Source organism: Equus asinus, chromosome 9 (genome assembly GCF_041296235.1).
Source record: "Equus asinus isolate D_3611 breed Donkey chromosome 9, EquAss-T2T_v2, whole genome shotgun sequence".
Lineage (NCBI taxonomy): Eukaryota > Metazoa > Chordata > Mammalia > Perissodactyla > Equidae > Equus > Equus asinus.
Genome location: NC_091798.1, coordinates 48746061 through 48764061, shown reverse-complemented (window position 1 = coordinate 48764061; position 18001 = coordinate 48746061). Strand labels below are relative to the sequence as shown.

At 37.4% G+C, this 18001-nt stretch overlaps 1 long non-coding RNA gene across 1 annotated transcript in view; it reads left to right on the top strand.

Annotated features, from left to right (window-relative positions):
* The window catches only part of LOC123290329 (uncharacterized), a 99968-nt gene that overhangs the window by 34174 nt on the left and 47793 nt on the right, over positions 1 to 18001 (top strand). Inside the window, exon 2 of the long non-coding RNA XR_006534755.2 lies at positions 15941 to 16016. This is a non-coding gene — a long non-coding RNA (uncharacterized lncRNA). The remainder of the gene's footprint in view (positions 1 to 15940; positions 16017 to 18001) is intronic.

Here is an 18001-nt window from a genome sequence, read left to right as displayed (position 1 = left end):
TGAGTCTGTCTTTCTTAAATGTATGTATGTAACACACTTGTAGAGATTCATTATAATCTATAAGTAAAATTTGGAACTTGATCTAGTGGCGTGATTTATATATCTACACTATTTTCTAATATATATTTTGCATATATTTTCATTATTTTTTCCTGTTCAATTGGAAAATGCATTTTATGTATATGTATTATATATTTTGCTTTGAATAATGAACAGCACAGTACAACATATAGGGCAACATACAATTAAAGATTTTTTTAAAGGATTTTCATCTGTCCATTCATTCAAAACAATGTACTGAAGACTTCCACTTCTAGATAGAGTAGTTTGTTCCAGACCAACACATATACACATATATGTATATGTGTATATATATTGTATATGTATATGCATATATATATATATATATTCTGCTTGCATTTTATAAAATTAGAGATCTGCCTGGCAGCAAGAGGGGCCTATATCCCCAGAGAGCTACTTTACTCCTAGGTGCTTTTGCTGACTATATTTGCTCAAGGCAAAAGGCTGAGACAAGAACCCTGGCTGAGAGGCAGAGGAGACAGCAGAGCTTCAGGCAATCCTGTGGAGCCAGAGAGATGACAAACACAGTTTACATCTGCCAAACAAACTCCCCAAGGCCTCAGGGCCCACGATCCTGGACAGAAGTGTAGAACAGAAAAGTGTGCCCTTCAATCTTGACTGTCCCCTTAGGGGACAAGCGGCCAAATTTTTTAACTACCGCGATAGGGTCAGGACGCTCCTATCAGACCAAATCTATTCACTGTGGATAAACGAATCCCAAACTACCTGAATAGAATCAGGAAAGACTAAAAGCAGGTGGATTCTGAAAGAGTGATCTGGTGAAAAAAAGAAACAGCGATGAGTAAGTTTCTCTAATTCATAGTTTCTAGCCTGAAGGCAGATCCCAGTCATACCATGTGGCACGACTGAAAGTTCAATAGAAAACTCACAGTGCTTCCGGCTAGGAGAACCAGAGAGCAGAGTTCAGGGCTACCAAAGACAGTGGGAGGAAATAGGGAGAGAATGCTAAAGAACGGAAGATGAATACTCTGTACATAAACTTTGCCAAATCTCTGGATGACACCTGAAACAAAAGTGTGCAGGATGGACTGGAAACAGCCTAGCTAAGCATGCAAGAACCACACTGGAACTTGAGTGTCAGACCCCGAGAGACAAAATTGCTGTTTGTATTCAACCAAGTTAATTGCTGCTAAAATAAACATAACTCTCAGGGGAATGTAACAGCACCAAAAGTCTTCAAAATATAACATACATAAAAGCCAGGATAGAATGCAAAATTACCCAGAATACATAGACATTTAATAATGTAACACATTCTCATGGAAAAAGGAAATCATTGGAGACAGAACTTGATGTGACTCACATCAATATGTATAAATCCTTGTTTCTATATACAAATGACAAGTACAAAATAGAATTTTAAAAAGATATTATCTACAATTTTTAAAAATCATTTTTAACAACAAGCCTAACAAAGGATCTGCATGGTCTCTATGCTGAAACCACCAAAGTATTGCTGAGAGAAAGTTGAAAAGACTTAAATATAAAGAGATATATCCTGTTCTCGTACGAGAAGATTCACTCTTGTAAAGCTGTCAATTTTTTCCAAATTGACTAGAGATTCAGTGAAATCCAATCAAAATAGCAGTAACCATTTATTACAATTCAAAGCTGATTCCAGAATTGATAGCAAACATAAACGACAAAACATAGTGTGGCAATTGGAGAAGAAGAGAGAGGAGAGGAAAAGAAGAAACCATCGCCACCGCGATGAAGCTAGAGGCCTGAAAGTCAAGAATTATTACAAGGATATAATAATTAAAACAGCTAGCTTTTCTCACCAGAAAAGAGAAATAGACTGATGGAATCACTTGGAGAGTCCAGAAAGAAACCACTTACAGACAGTTAACTTGTGACAAATTTTGTATTACAGTGCAGTGGGAAAAGGGTGGTGTTTCAATAAATGGTACTGAGTCAGCTGTATAGTCATATTAAAAACAAACAAACGAAAACTCCTACCTCACCACTCCCCCCACCTCCCTTTTCACAGTATACACAAAAATCACCACCAAATGTTATGTAGATCTAAATGTGAAAGATACGACACTAGACCTTCTGGATAAAAATAAAGATTCTCTCTTTGACAATGCGGGTAAGGAGAGATTAGAAAGTGTACAAAAGCAAAAATTCTAAAGGAAAATAGAAACTTCATATATTGAACTACATTAAAATTATGACTGTTCATCAAATTACAAAATTTAGAGGGTGAAATGGCAAACCACTCAGTAGGAAAAGATATTTGCAGTACATATTACAACAAAGGACTTTTATTTAAAATAGATAAAGAGGTTCTGCAAATCAATGAGAAAACAAAAAGAAGGCAATAGAAAAACGGACAAGTCTAGAGAAGGTGCTTCCTCTTACTAGACCAGTTTGTCCCCAACCTTCCAATATTGTTCCTTCTAGTCCTCAGCCAATCCAGCCAATCCAATGCTTGCAGACAATCCACTGCTCAGGATTCCATAGACATTCTTACCTCAAGCTCTTTCTCTCTTTACACGTAACCTGAGTGACAAGAGGCACCTACGTTCTGCCCACTGGACAATACTCTATCATCCATACATATATACATATTCTCTTTGAGTGTCATCAGTGAGTGGGGCTGCAAAGTAGCTGCAATCTCTGTTTGACCAGCACCAACATATAGAGTTGACCTATCTTTGAATTAACACTGTGTTTTCTTTTCCTCTGTTCAACTGGTTATCAGGAACCTCCTAACGTCACCCACCATGAAATCATTGGTAAAAGACAAGAGAGAATCATTAGTACAACAGAAGTAGATGACATTGGGGAGAGAGATCTGAGATAACTTTCTGTAATTTAGTTGTGTCCTTAGGACATTCTAAGGCCTAATCCCAAATATACCACTCCTATCAAGTAGTGGATTGCTGCTGTGCTCACCTAAGATGGTAAACTTGTAGATGTGACAGCTCACAGATGGTGGCTATGGTACACAGCCATTTAGCATCTCAGGCTCAGATGCTCAGTCTCTACCAGGAGCAGGTGGCATGCCGGGAACTGTTTTCCGAAGGCATAGTTCTAGGTCCTAGAGATCTGCGCAAATGTCCTATTGCGGCATGCCAGAGATTCCATATTGCATTTTCATCCATCCTAGCTAAGTCTAGCACCATGAGAACTGCTGGGTCATGTGGCCCAAGCAGCCTCCCACTTGTATAGCGTAGACTTCCATTGCTTTGCACCCACTCTACATTTGCGATAAAAATAGATTGGAGTAGTATTCTCAAGGAGTATATACTGCCTCCAAAACCTGAAGCTGACTGCCAAGCTCTGTGCCTCTTTCTTAGTGATAAGTGGTATGAGGTGCTCTTGACCTTGAAGGGGACGTCACAATATAACCAAGACCTTGAAGTTATTGAGCTGCAGCTGTCTCTGTTTTACGCAGAATGCTGTATTGTGATCAACTGTCGTGATCAGAGGTCACTGTTTCAGAGCCCTCCCCTTGGAATATCCTACTACGATAGCTCTTACTCTACAGGACAAGGAGCCAATGTGAGGGTGCTGTCAGCTCCTACATATATCCATTCTGGTTAGGCATTTGGTAAATTACCAACAGATGGATTTTGGGATCCAATAACCTCACTATGAGATGGATCTGGGCCAGGACATTATTACCTGGCCTCCATATGTCCTTAAATAATAGGGGGACTGCAACAGCATTTGGAGCCCTTTAGTATCAATAGTAGATCAGATCCTGTATACATAAGTCTTGGAAAGATCTAGACACTTTTTCCAGTGTCATTAGCTTGGTAAATGGCTGTAGATCCTGTTTTACAACTATGCACATTTTCTTTAGTATTACAGAGTCTATCCTTAAGTTTTAATCCTCTCCTTCAATTAGTGGACACTGGCTCTGAGAACTTGCTCAGGTCCCATTCCCAGGGATTCTCAGTTCCTGCTGGAGCCTGTCAGGTCCTGCAGATCCTTATGCGAATACTCCCTTTATCTTCTGGTAGGGTCAGTACTTTCTCAGTTGGGCTATGCTGAGGTTTTGATCCTAGTTATTGATCCATTAGCCAGGAGGAGAGATGGGGTGAATTTTGAGGAGGGCAAGTATTTTCTTGTAAGACCTGTGCCTCAACTAAGGCTTATGCATGCACCCTAGACTGTGTGTGTGTGTGTGTGTGTGTGTGTGTGTGTGTGTGTAGGAGTGGGGGCTGCTGTACCCCAGCTTATTTTCATTTGTCAGCCCATCTGTTCGCCTTAGTTAAATTTCTTGAAAGATAATATCTGATTGACCCAGCCCCACTTACACAACTCTCTAGGTCAGGTGTGATCAGGAAGGCATAAACGTAACACATGGACTGAATAGTTGAGCAGAGAATGTGTGTGAAAGCTCAATTCTAAAGAATTGGGTTTTGGCTTGACTAGCACCCTGAAACGTGTGTACGACGACAAGAAAGACTGAAACCGTTTCACAGTGCAGATACACAGAGAAGATGCTTTTGCTTTAACTATTGTGCTGAGGTAAAAGATATAAAGTAAGGGAGGTTTGGTATTTCTGTTCTTTTTCCAAGTTACAGGCACTTGGGAACTGTGTATGTTCTGGGTTTGTTTTCAGTTCTAAATCATGCCTGCTATTTCTATGCTGTGTGTTAACACTAACAAAATGAAAAGGCAGCAAAAAAGACTTTGAAGTAACTTCCAACTAGGTTTTATAATGCTTGAATTATCGTAAAACAAACCTGATTTTTAAAAATGTTCAAGCACTAATTATAAAACAGAGTTCAAATATTTTTTCCTAATTCCTGTGTCTTTTTGTGTTGCCCCACTACTTTTGGTTGTGACTCACTTTTAGCAGTTTCTCAGCACATCTGGCACCGGAAGGTAACTTTTAAAGTGATAAAGAGTCTGTGAACAAGAAGCTGGGTTTTACAAGTTCGCGAGCTATGCTTTGCCTCTGAGGGTCTGCGATAAAATAATGGATGGGTCCGTAGTCAGGGAGAGAAGTGCTTTCTAAGTAAATAACAGGAAACCTCTCGGTACACATAGAGGCCATATGGAATAGAAATACCAGAAATCAAATTTACAGATGAATTTTAGCTTATTGATATAGTTCTACTGCCTTTTTCCCTTCCTGCTATTTTTAACGTGGCTAGAATATAAAGAATCCAAAATAAATTCAAAAATGAAAGCTAATTTTTTCATTGACTATTAAACTATAATCGAATGGTCATTGTTGACTGGCTGTTTGCTTTCAATCTTCATGGTAAATGACAGCCCTGATAGTTTCTCTGTAGTTACCTATTATAGCTCATTCTAGATAAAAAATAAATGTATTTAAAATCAGATTTCTTTGGTTTATTTTTTATTTTTTTCTCTAATAAATTATAGGGCTGTTTGTATGTCCTTTGACCAACTATCAGTTTGTACAATAGGAATGCTTATCTATTAAGTATCTATTAGATATCTAGAGATGACATAATATGTACAGAAATGCCTTGATTTCTGATAGTCTACTATAAAAATAGTTTTAACAATAAAACTTTATATATATACAGTTTGAAACTATATACACTATATAGATATAGACATATAGATATTTATCTATCCTAGGGGAAGAAAATCTCAACTTTGGAGGTAGGGGAGAATAAAATTTCAAATTCTGGGCTAAAAGGAAATCACGCTGCTAGCCTTTGGCTTACAAAGATTTGTGTGGGAGAACACCTGGGCCAGATATTTGATATGCTCAAGGCGAGGAAAAGTTGCAATTGTAGGACTCTCAGCATTTGTGATACACCTAGAGAGAGTCCCTCAGAGGTGGGTCAGTCTATCATTGGTTTTTTTCTTTTTTAATATGGCATTTTTTTTTTTTTTTTTGGTGAGGAATATTGGCCCTGAGCTAACATCTGTTGCCAATCTTCCTCTTCTTTTTTTCTCCCCAAAGTCCTAGTACATAGTTGTATATCCTAGTGGTAAGTTATTCTAGTTCTTCTATGTGGGACACCACCACAGCATGGCCTGACGAGTGGTATGTAGGTCCACGCCCGGTATTTGAACCAATGAACCCCAGGCTGCAGAAGCAGAGTGTGAACTTAACCACTCAGCCACAGGGCTGGCCGGCCCCCAGTCTATCGTTTAAAGGAGTGGAAATGACTAGTTTTGTATCTGTTATCTTCTATGCTAGTGGTTGTCCAATGTTTTGGTCTCAGGACCTCTTTACACTCTTAAAAATTAATAAACACCCCAAAGAGCTTACTTTAGAAGATTTTAGAAGATACAAGGATCCACAAGCAGGTATTCCATTAGCTGTCAGAATGATGATGGCAATAGATGCTATCTAGCCTCTGGAAAATTCCACCATACACTTACAAGAGTTGAAAAGGCAAATAGTGTCTCAGTTATGGTTTTAAACTAGTTTTGACCTTCGGACCTCCAGGGATCCCCAAACCACACTTTGAAAACCAGTGCTCAACGCATTGTCTGGAAAAAGAAGTTTGAGCAAAGGGAAACTGACTTTACTGACTTTAACAGTGTGATTCATTATCTTCAGTGGGAGAATATGATGTTTCATTTATGGAGGAACATGTTACATTCACATTATGAGAATTGTGTGTGTATGTCTGTATGTGAGTAGAGTTAAAAAAAAAAAACCAAACCACACAGCCTGTTTGGGGAAGACCAAGAAAGCATGTCTTTACCTCACAGAGGTGGGGAATTCTGAGCAGACCAGACTTTGGGTCTCCTGAGAATGGGGTGCCACGTCCCAGCTAGTCTCCTGCTGATGCACCCTGAGGTGTCATTATTCTATATTCAGGAATTCAATTTGGGAGGATGGATGAATTACAGGGCTTGAGGAGGGGGCCACATTCCCAGAGCAGAAATTCCTCTGAAGGTAAGGAGCTGGAACCTGTTGAAGAGAGGTGGAGATGTGCACGGGGAGATTAAAAACAGAATTTCCCTCTGACGGAGTGAACGGTAGACCCTCAGATGTAAAGGTAAAAGCTGGAAAAGGGGAGTTTCTTATAAGAAGTCCCTTTGTGAAGGGCTAACTTCTGATTTTTTTCTTGGACTCCCCAAAGAGTCATATTTAGCACACAATTTTAAAGGTATTTCCTCTCTCCTACACACATCTTTGTTATAATTCTTTTTAGATATTACTAATCTTTCAGTAAAGCGAAGCTTTCAATATGTGGAGAATGAAGTTCAGGTGTTGTGAGAGACATGGCACCATCTTCTCATTTCCCTTCTGCTGAGGTCGGCAGGGCAGAAACAGCATTGTCTCAAGGAGAGCTGCTGTGGGAGTGCCCTGTGACCTCTGTGGGTGGAGCGGGCAGTGATCAGCAACTGCAAAGTGAGGGTGGGTGGAGAGCTGTAGCCGGGCTAAGTGAGGAGGGCACGTGAGACCAACCCTCCTCCTTTTTCAGATGCACCAGAGGAGGATGACCCCTGACCCCAGGAAAGGCTGACCCCTGACCACAGGAAAGGCGAGCAGGGAGGAGAGAACTCTGCTGCTTCGAATTTCTTTCCCTGTCATTCTCCTTAGAAGGCAACTTTCTTAGGCACATCTTTGCAGTTGCAAATCATTGTCATCTTTTGGCCTTACGCAGATCCACGACCCACCATCTTTTAGTGAACAATATGAAAATCTAGCATACTGCTTTTTTGTTTGTTTGTTTGGAAGATTAGCCCTGAGCTAACTGCTGCCAATCTCCCTCTTTTTGCTGAGGAAGACTGGCCCTGAGCTAACATCTGTGCTCATCTTCCTCTACTTTGTATGTGGGACTCCTACCACGGCATGGCTTGCCAAGCGGTGCCATGTCCACACCCGGGATTGAACCCATGAACCCCCGGCCCCCAAAGCCAAAGGTGCGCACTTAACCACTGCACCACCAGGCCAGCCCCATAGCATGCTGCTTTTGGAGAGATTTCTCTCTCATCTAATTTTGAATTGATTGTCCCTTTTCACCTGTCTGTTGAAATGCTTTCCTCTATCCATCAGAGATTATGTAAACAGCACATACATTTGTTCAGGATCTGTGCTAATAAGAGAAATGGCAGATCTACCGATCAAACGATTTTACAAACTTCTCAGGGCCGGTCCATGGCCAAGTTTAAGTTTGCGCTCTCTGCTTCGGAGGCCCCCGGTTTCACCAGTTCGGATCCTGGGCGTGGACATGGCACCACTCATCAGGCCATGCTGAGGAGGTGTCTCACATGCCACAACTAAAAAATACACAACTATGTACCAGGGGACTTTGGGAGAAAAAGGAAAAATAAAATCTTTAAAAAAAAAAAAAGGCAATGTGAAAGAAATCAAATCTTACGGAAAAAACTGATGTATCTATCTCCTTTTTAATATAAGAGAATGTATCCTAATATTTCATTATTTTATACTAATATAAAGCTTTATCTTTAATTTGTGAAAAATATTAAATAGAACATATATTACATATTAAAAATATTTATATGTCCTTATATATAAAAGAGAGTGTCTGATAAGTAGCACTGACTGTCAAGAAATATTATAGCCCACATTCAGGGTAGCCATGCAGGTCTTCAGTCTCTCCAAAAATGTAATTACAAATCCAGCTGGCATTTGGAGCAGGTACCTCAGCACATCTGTCTAATGCATTTTGTTGCTTCTATTAATCTTTTGTGCAGGGTGTTTCAAAATTCGCTAAAAATAAAGCATTCTTTACATGTAACTAAAGTGTAATTCATTTATTCTGATATTTCAGGGAGCATAAAAATTTAACAATTCTCCTCTATAGAGAGTTCTGATTTTAATCAGGAATCCTGTTTCAGATTACGGTTAGAACTCTTATTTTCACAGTCTCCCTCCGTTCATGCAGTCTTTTTCTTCTACTGCAATATGGCATATGAATAAGTGAGAATATTCCTTTTTTTCTCTTCCTTCTAGTGTTGCATATCAGCAGTTAATCATAAAACAATGGATCCCTAACGTTGCAAAATACTTGAATGAGTCAAGACCACTTACAGCTTCAAATCCTTTTTGAATTGAGGTGTAGCATAGACGAAAAATGCTCAAGGATACATAGGTGGCAGTATCATGAAACATAATGAAAGCATTATTACATGATAGTATCATATTCATCACCCATTATTAAAATTCTTAATCAATTCACAGGGCTTTGTGATGGCCTTCAGCACTTCCCTTATTTTCGCCATACTGTGCACAAAGCTTTTGCTGTGAGATTTTAATTAAGTGATTAAGAAACCAAGCTAAAAGCTGCTAAACTTTCCTCTAGAAGGAGAAATGTCATTATTAATAAAGTCATAGATATGTCAAAGATGAAAAACTGTTCCTTTTCATGGAATCCTCTGAGGCAGTTTAAATAACTTTTCCTCCTGTAAAGACTAAAATATCACAGAATGTTTAAAGTTCCTTCACTGTTCTTTGAGAGAAAAGTGAAGTGCAAAGTAGAAAGGAAAACAGAAACATAGCAGAGCAACCATTAATACCAGTGTGTTTATCAAGATGATGTTCCCGCAGTTTGGAACACATCCTGCATTTGTCGTTCTTCTTTTAGCTCGACAAAGAGGTGGGAGTTATTTGCCCATGAAAAAATATTTCCCCCGATCTTCTATGCTGTTAGACTGCGTCATATTTACTTTGGAGAGGGCACAGGTAGGTAGTCTTTATCCTTTCTCATATTCTTTCCACAAGCATTGCATGAACTCTTACTAGTTGCTAAGCACTATAATAGGTCCTCTTTCCTATACTCTCAAATAGTAGATTGATTGCATTAATGGTCTCAATTCTTCACCCTTCCCCTAGCCATTCTTTGCCATGTGAATTCCTAACTTCTCTCAAAAAGGAGGAGCACTCTAGTTCCCTATCCCTTGAGTTTTCCTTGACTTGGTTTGGCAAATAATATGAGCTGGAAATGACAATGCGTCAGTTCCAAGCTTGGCCTCAAGAGGTATTGCATGTTTTCCTCTGACTTAAGCACTGCCATTACCATGAGAACATGCCTGGGTCAGCTGCCTGGAGAACGAAATAGCAAACCAAGTCATTTCAGTTACCCCAAAAAGGGCCAACCTAGATTAGCCAACAAGATGCTCATCTCCATATATGTACATGAGTCTATTGTTCTGTGGATTTCTGACGTTATTTCGTTTTATTATACAAATGTCACCTAAACATATCAAGTTTTTGGAATTATGTTGACTTTGTAGCCTATTACTGGGTCAGCTTTTATCAATGTCCAATACACATTTTAAATGCCAGTGTATCCTCTATTGGATGCAGAGCTATCTATTTATCAGATAAATAAATCTTAACTGTCTAATTTAAGTTTTCTTATCCTTGCTTAATTTGGGTCTATCTGACCTGTTGATTTCTTAGAGATTTATATTTTCTTGATATAATTTATATAACACTTTCCCAATACGATCTCTCCATTTCTTCTAGTAGACCCTACCAATTCTAGCTTTACATATTTCAAATCTTTGATGCTAAGTCAATAAAGTTTCATGACTGATAATTTTCTTGATAGATTAAATAATAGCTTTCTGAGGGTCATTTTCATGGTTTTCATTTTGTAGTCTGTTTTTATGGTATTAATGTTGTTTCCACTTTTTTTTGGTTAAGCGTATGCTAGAGAGTTATCTTATTAATCATTTCAGTCAATCTATTGTTTTCTAAAATAGATTGGAGATTTAAAATAAAAGATTTGAAAAATATATATTTTATCTCATTTTGCAAAGGAAATTGTTGGTACTTTTTGAAAAGATTAGTGCAAATAGATAAGCTTTCTCTGAGACTGACAAAGAAATAAAAGAACATATAAAATACAAAATGAAAAGAAATGGCTACAATGATAGTAGAAGTTATAAATTATAAAAGAAAGCAATGAGCAACCATACAGGAATAATTGAAATCCTAGGTGAAACATTTTGGGGGGGAATATGAAATGCAAAAATTGGCACAAGAAGAAGAAAACTCAAATAAGAGCAATAGTTCTTGAAAACTTTGAGCTGGTAATGGAACGGCTTTCCAGGACAACACGAAGCAAACATGCTGCAGTTAAGTTTTAGCAAATGTTAAATTTACGGGTAACACTTTTATGAGTTCTCTGGACACAGGATATCTTAATATCGCAGTGATACTAGTGTCTATTTGAAACATAAACTCAATGACGAGAAATAAAATCATAATCCACTTTGTAAATGACCACAGTAATAATTCCACACAAAATACAGTTGCATTTTCAATAGCTAATATACTGTGACCAAGGGTTTAGCTCAGTAATATGAAGATATCACGAAATCGTAAACTGTGTCAGTGTAACTCGCCTCACCAATGGAGCCGTTAGTTAGCATTTTTGAATGCTCTCTGTGTATGCAGAATCTGTGATTTGGATGAGTTTGGAATCCATGAGGCTTATTAAAGCATCTGCTTACTATGTCACTTCAACAGAAGTTGCATTCCTCGATTTTTCTAATGCTGAAAGTCCCTGCCTTTCTTGAAAAAAATATCAATTTGGCCCTCGTGACGTTTTAAGGCATTGTAGAATTTAATGTGGTAATGTCTTATATAAGATTTTTCTATTCGTGCTCTTTAATAAGATTTACTTATAATTTTATACTCCCTTATTACTTTGTCCAGTTTGGGTATCAAAGAATATACTAGACTTATTTATTCTCTCTTTCTTAATTTTATGTTCTGGAGAAGAGCTTTTATTTTGGGGACTGTTTATTCCTTGAATGGATACAGGAACTCACCCCTCAAATGATTTGGGCTCACGTTTTCTTCTGGGAGGAAGGGGAAGTAGGGCATATTTTCAACTAATTTCCGTAATAATTATGGGATATTCTTTCTTGCTCTATCTTTTTGAGCCAGTTTTCATAAATTGTACTATCCTAGAATATAATTTGTTGTCAAATTTATTCGTATTCATTTTAATTTTTGTCATCTATGTTTATTAATCCAATTTAAAAAATATTTGTATATCTTCAGTATTTTCTTATTCTTAATAATTTTTGCATTCTCTTCTTATTTACTTCTTAATCATGCCAGAGATTTCTCTTACGTCAGTCTTTTCTAGGATGTTATTAAGAAAATATTTAACAAGCAGCATAACATAGACACCAGTCAGTCAAAAAAGGCACTGGTTGATCTTTGACTCACCCGTTATTTGGAACTATGTTTTTAAATTTCCCCAAATGGAATACTTTGAATGCTGTCTTTATACTGATATCTAACCTAATTGTGTTATGGTCAGAGGATAACAATTGTTGGACTTGCTCATAGGTATAGTACACGGTCAATATTTGCAAATGTTTCATTTGGGCTTGAAAAAAATATACTTTCCCTATTAATTAGGTATAGTGTTCTATTTATGACCTTCAGATCAAGCTTACTGATAGTGTGTGTGTGCATTTTCTATGAATTACTAAGCATTATATTAACATTCTTACTGTGATCTGTTTGTCAATGTTTCCTTGTATTTCAGTGAATTTTTGCTTTATATATTTGAGGCTATGTTGTGAAGTATATACAATTTTAGGACTGTTTTATCTTCCTAATGATTTGAATTGTTTTCATTATGTATTAACTCTTTAGCTGACAAAATGCTTTTTGCTTTGAAATTGTGTTTTATATTAATGATTATATCAGTCTTTATTTTGTTAACATTTGCCTATCTCTTTTTCTATTATTTGTCATTCACCCTTTCTGCTGTTTTTTTTATTTAATTTTGTCTATTGTGAGCAGCACGTAGCTGGAAACACAGATTATTAGATTAGGAGAAAATGTCTAGTTGTAGAGAGCTATGGAATATCAATCTCCTCCAAATAACATTTCTTATATGATTCATTAGATCAAAGTTTTACACCTCTTCATATTTCATTTTCTGAATGAAAATACAGAATTTCCCATGATATATCACTTTTTAAATAGAAAATAATTAATAGACTGGTATTTATAGCAGAACTCAAGCTGGTTAACCTTTGATGTGCTGGAAAAAATTAGCAAAAGTTACTGTTAATTTCTCCCTCTCTTCTGGATATTTTAGATTAGTATTCAAACATGCTATGGAACTTATTGGCTTATAAAAGCTTTACTTTATCGTCATCACCACCACCTCCCCCTACCCCCCAAGCATCTGCTCCATCTCTCCGCTCTGCTGTATAGCAAAACTCCCTGGATAAGATGCCATAACAGTTGTTGACAGTTCCCTTCTCCCATTTTCTCTTGAATCCTCTTCACATCCACCATCCCGCCAAAATTGCTCTTTCCAGGATCACTTTGGTTAATTCTCCATCTTCATCTTACTGACTTATCAGAGTTTAACATAATCGATCACTTTATTTTCCTTAAAGCACTTTTTTATTAAGCTTCTGGGACACTTTACTGATTTCCTTCCTATTGGCTGCTACTTCTTAGTCTCATTTGTTGATTCTTCTTCTTCCTGAATTGTAAGCATCAGAGGAGCCTAAGACTGACTTCTTGGAATTCTTTACTTTTGTACATACTCTCGCTTGATGAGTTTATCCATTTTACAAGCTTGAGTTCCTAAATTTATATTTCTATTCCAAAACTTTCTTCTGATCTAGTGAACACCTTTACTTGGGTGTCAAATAAGCATCTTAAACTTAATATGTTCAAAACTGAACTCCTCGTGTCCCCCCTCACTACCACCTTTGACAAACAAGTTGCACTGGTAGTTTTTCCCAGGAAGATTAATGGTAACATGATCCTTCCAGTTAATCCAATCAAGAAGCTTTGGAGACATTGTTGGCAGAGACAACTAACTGTCTTTCATTTTCAATTATTTTATTTAGTTATAGACTCTTCTCCACCTACATTTTGACTGGCCATATATATTTCCAGCTAGAGACTACATTTCAGAAATTTTGTAGCTATGTGTAGCCATATGGCTAGGCTTTCTCCAAAGAGATATGAATGAAAATGAAGCATATGATTTCCACTTCAGCATCTTAAAATTGTTGTTTGATCTCCATATTTTCTTTCTCCTTTTCCATAAGTTGAAAATTGGTGCTAGTTCTTGTGATTAGAGATTTTTAGGATGGCAGGGCCCCTGTCCAGGCTAGTCCCTGGGTGACCTCGTTGAACAAGGTCCACCAGCTTTACTGGTGCTACTCTATTTTTTGTCTCATGGTGAGAAAAGTTTGTCCTCCAGCTAATAAGTCATACTTGACTCAGCTCTTTTCAAGCCTTTTTGTCTTTGCCTATGAAATGTATCTAGAATAGTTGTTCTAAATCAGGATCAGATTTCCCCCCAGGGCATTTGGAAATGTTCGGAAATATTTTTGGTTGACACAAATGAGATCAGGGTTTCCTACTGGCATCTAATTATTAGAAAAAAGAGAGGCTGCTAAACACCCTATAGTGCATGGGACAATCCTTACAAAATAAAATGCTCTGGCCTGGGGGCCGGCCGGATGGCGCAGCAGTTAAGTTCACACTTCCGCTTCAGTGGCCCAGGGATCCCAGGTGCAGACATGGCCCTACTAGGCAAGCCATGCTGTGGTAGGCATCCCACATATAAAGTAGAGGAAGATGGGCACGAATGTTAGCTCAGGGGCAGCCTTCCTCAGCAAAAAGAGGAGGATTGGTGGCAGATGTTAGCTCAGGGCTAATCTTCCAAAAAAAATCATCTGGCCCAAAATATCAATAGTGCTAAGGTTTGAGAAACCCTGCTCTAGAATTGGATCACTTATCACCTCCTTTACTACTTCCTGCTGCCATCTTTTCTCACCTAAATTATTGCTATGTTGCTACCCAGGCTCCCTATTTCTGCTCTCACCTCCTTATAATCTTTTCATGCTGCATCCAGAGTAGTTTTCTAAAAAACATCTTCGCACTTATCTACTCAAAATCTTCCAATGGGCTCCCCCCCATTCAGAGTAAAAGCCAAAGTCCTTGTAGGCTACTCTAAGGCTCTACGTCATTTGAGCCTCATTCTCTCATCTATTGTTTACTCCATTCCAGTCACACTGGCTTCCTTGTTCTTCCTCAAACAAGCCAGACACATTCTTGCATCAGGATTTCACCCAAGCTATTCTGTCTACACCACTCTTCCCACAGAAGTCTGCATGGCTTAGTTACCTCCATTAGGTCAATGAAAACTTTCTTGATCCTCCTTCCTTCCCGCAGCATTTCTTATCCGCCGGAACTTGCTTTGTTTCTTCTTTCTTCTATCACTTACCATCTTCTAGCACACTATATAATTTACTTTTTGTTGTTTGTTTTCTATCTGCCACTGCTAAAATGTAATCTGCATGAGGACAATGATTTTTGTTATTTTTGGGTCATTGATATACTCCCAGGGTCTAGAATGATACCAGGTATATAGTAAGGACTCAGTAAATAAAGGTTAGTGGAATGAATGAGCAAAATCATCTTGGCTCTTAGCACCCTACGTTAGTGCGGCATTTGTTTAAGAGTGTTTACCTCATCTACCCTTGCCCCTAGTTGTAGGTGATTTGCGTCTTGTTACTTAGACTTTACTTCTAACTTATAAGGTTTGGTTTTGGTTCAATAATAGCTTTTTCAAAGATATTTTGGATGTTCGGTGTTTTAGGATAGACTTTCCTTCTGACTTCATTCTGGGCTCAGATTGGTTTTATGATGTGGCTCTTCAGCTCCCTGAGATAGTTAGATTTAAGGTTTTCCTTGCTTAACTTCCCATAATGTTCCTTTTCCTCTAGGACCACCCAGGTCTTGCTGTTGTGTTTCGTGCTTTCACACCATGGCCACCATGAGCATCATCAGTTTGATGCATTTGCTGCGTAAGCACTTTAATAGGCAAGTGATGTTACTTGAGAAGATATTCTCCTAAACATTGAAACTTTTATCCTTTCTCTTCCCATTTGTCTTCCCATTTAGGCCCCCTGGGATGCCCTAGTTTTATGTGAAAAGAAAAAAGGAGGACATGACAGGATGTGTCATCTCACGTGTTTGAGTAAGTTTGCTTTGGTGTTGTACACAGTTATTTCCCACCTGCAAATGATTTTAAAGCCACAACTAGAACAATTGGACACAATTAATGTTGATTTCTATTTTTTCCCTAAACTATGTGCGCTAGCCCATGAAAATGAATTTACCTAAATCCCTCCATGATGATGTAAGGTTGCCTGTGTTATAAGTTGTCTCAATAATGCTAAATGTAGAAAGATTCTATTCAACTGCCCTGAACCCCGTCCATGAACAATTACTTTAAAGGGAAGTTCTATGTACTCCTAGCATGCCAGGCCCCTTATCCTGTTTCCATTTAAGATAACACAAGTGTATCTTTTGTAGCTATGCCTTCAAGAAAGTTATCAGGAGAAGACAATAAAAGTAGAAGCATTAGGTGCTTTTTCAGGCTCAGGGCATAATATCAGCAAAATCCAATTAAGTTTCTTCTTCAGGCTGTACTGAAACCAAATTTTATGTTTAGCGCACATACTTCATGCTAGATTTAATTTAGAAAGGTAAATTAGAATCTATATGCATAATTTGAGAAACATTTGGCTTAAATTACTAGGGGGCAACATAATGTAGTAGCTTTTATTCTGGAGTATATGCATTTGGATTTTGTGAAGTAATTTTATCGTTTTGATGTAACAAGAAAGTAAAGATTTTTTTTTAGATGACATGATTAAAAGGACTCTGTGATCTGTTATTCATCATTGCATGACTGCTGGCTTTTTGTTTTTGACATTATAAGAAACATGATATTCTTCTATTGTTTAATGAAAAGAGCCATTCTTTTTGAGTTACTTTGCTTTGAGGTGAAATTCAAAATCCATGAGGCCTTAAATGGATATAAGATAGAAAGTCATATAAAAAAATGTATGCTTTCATAACTATAATGAATATAGAAAATCATCTTTCTTTGGTCTCTATATCTCTTGTCTGTTTGAGGAGCAAGGTTAACTAGGAACAGGGATAAAAACCTAGTTTGGCAAGAGGAATGAATTATTTCCTAGAGAGATGGTATAATTTCTTTCATGTGATCACACTGTACAAGTTCGTAACAAATGCATTTCTTGAATAATAAGTTATTGTAGTTTTTCATTTTGACTCCCAAAATCTTTAATATGTTACCATTTTTAAAATTTTTAGTCAATAGCTATTGCAATGTGTTCTAAATTTTCTTAACAATTGCATTGTTAAAAACATTTCTTGTATTGTTAACAATTTCTTAACAATTGGATGCGTTATTAACAATAAAGCAAATCTCTCAATTTTACATTCATTTCCCCTTTCCAAATCACATCATCCACCAGAATAGTCCATCTTTTATTAGACCATTGATTACTAAAGATTAGTACAAAATCATGGTTGCTATTTTTTTCTTATAAAATTTCTATGGTAGATTCTCTTTTGTAGGGGTGGGTTGTTTTTAGCAATTAACAGAAAAGACAATCCCTGCTCTTCTACTGAACTGTTCAATGACCTAGGGGAAGGCCCATCATCTCATCTGTGATTTTTGAAAGTAGGATTTAATCAGTTATTGTCAACTGACAAGGAAAAAAGAGAGTTCGAACAACAAAAACATTTTCAGAAACACTACTTCATCCCAAAGTCAGCAACCTTCAGAATCTAGCTATGGCTATGAAAGTGTGAATCTTTGTGCCATTTCTTGTTAAAATAATGAAGAAAGTAGTTTTAAAACGCAGTAATGGACTTTTTTTATTTTTTCTTGACTGTGATCTTTCTCTTAGCAGCATCCACTGCTTTAGATATTTGTGTTTTTGTTGCAATGATGTAAACATAAAGAGACCATGTTCAAGTTTTGATTTCCCAAGTGACTTTGAATCATATTTATATTTTTTTAAAAACTTTGAATAGTATAAAAGAGAAGTGCTAAGAAAAATTAGAGCAACAGATGATAAGCATCATGAGAGAAGTCCTGGAGAAGTTGAAGAACATTCTAAGAACATTCAATTGGTGCTACACTTC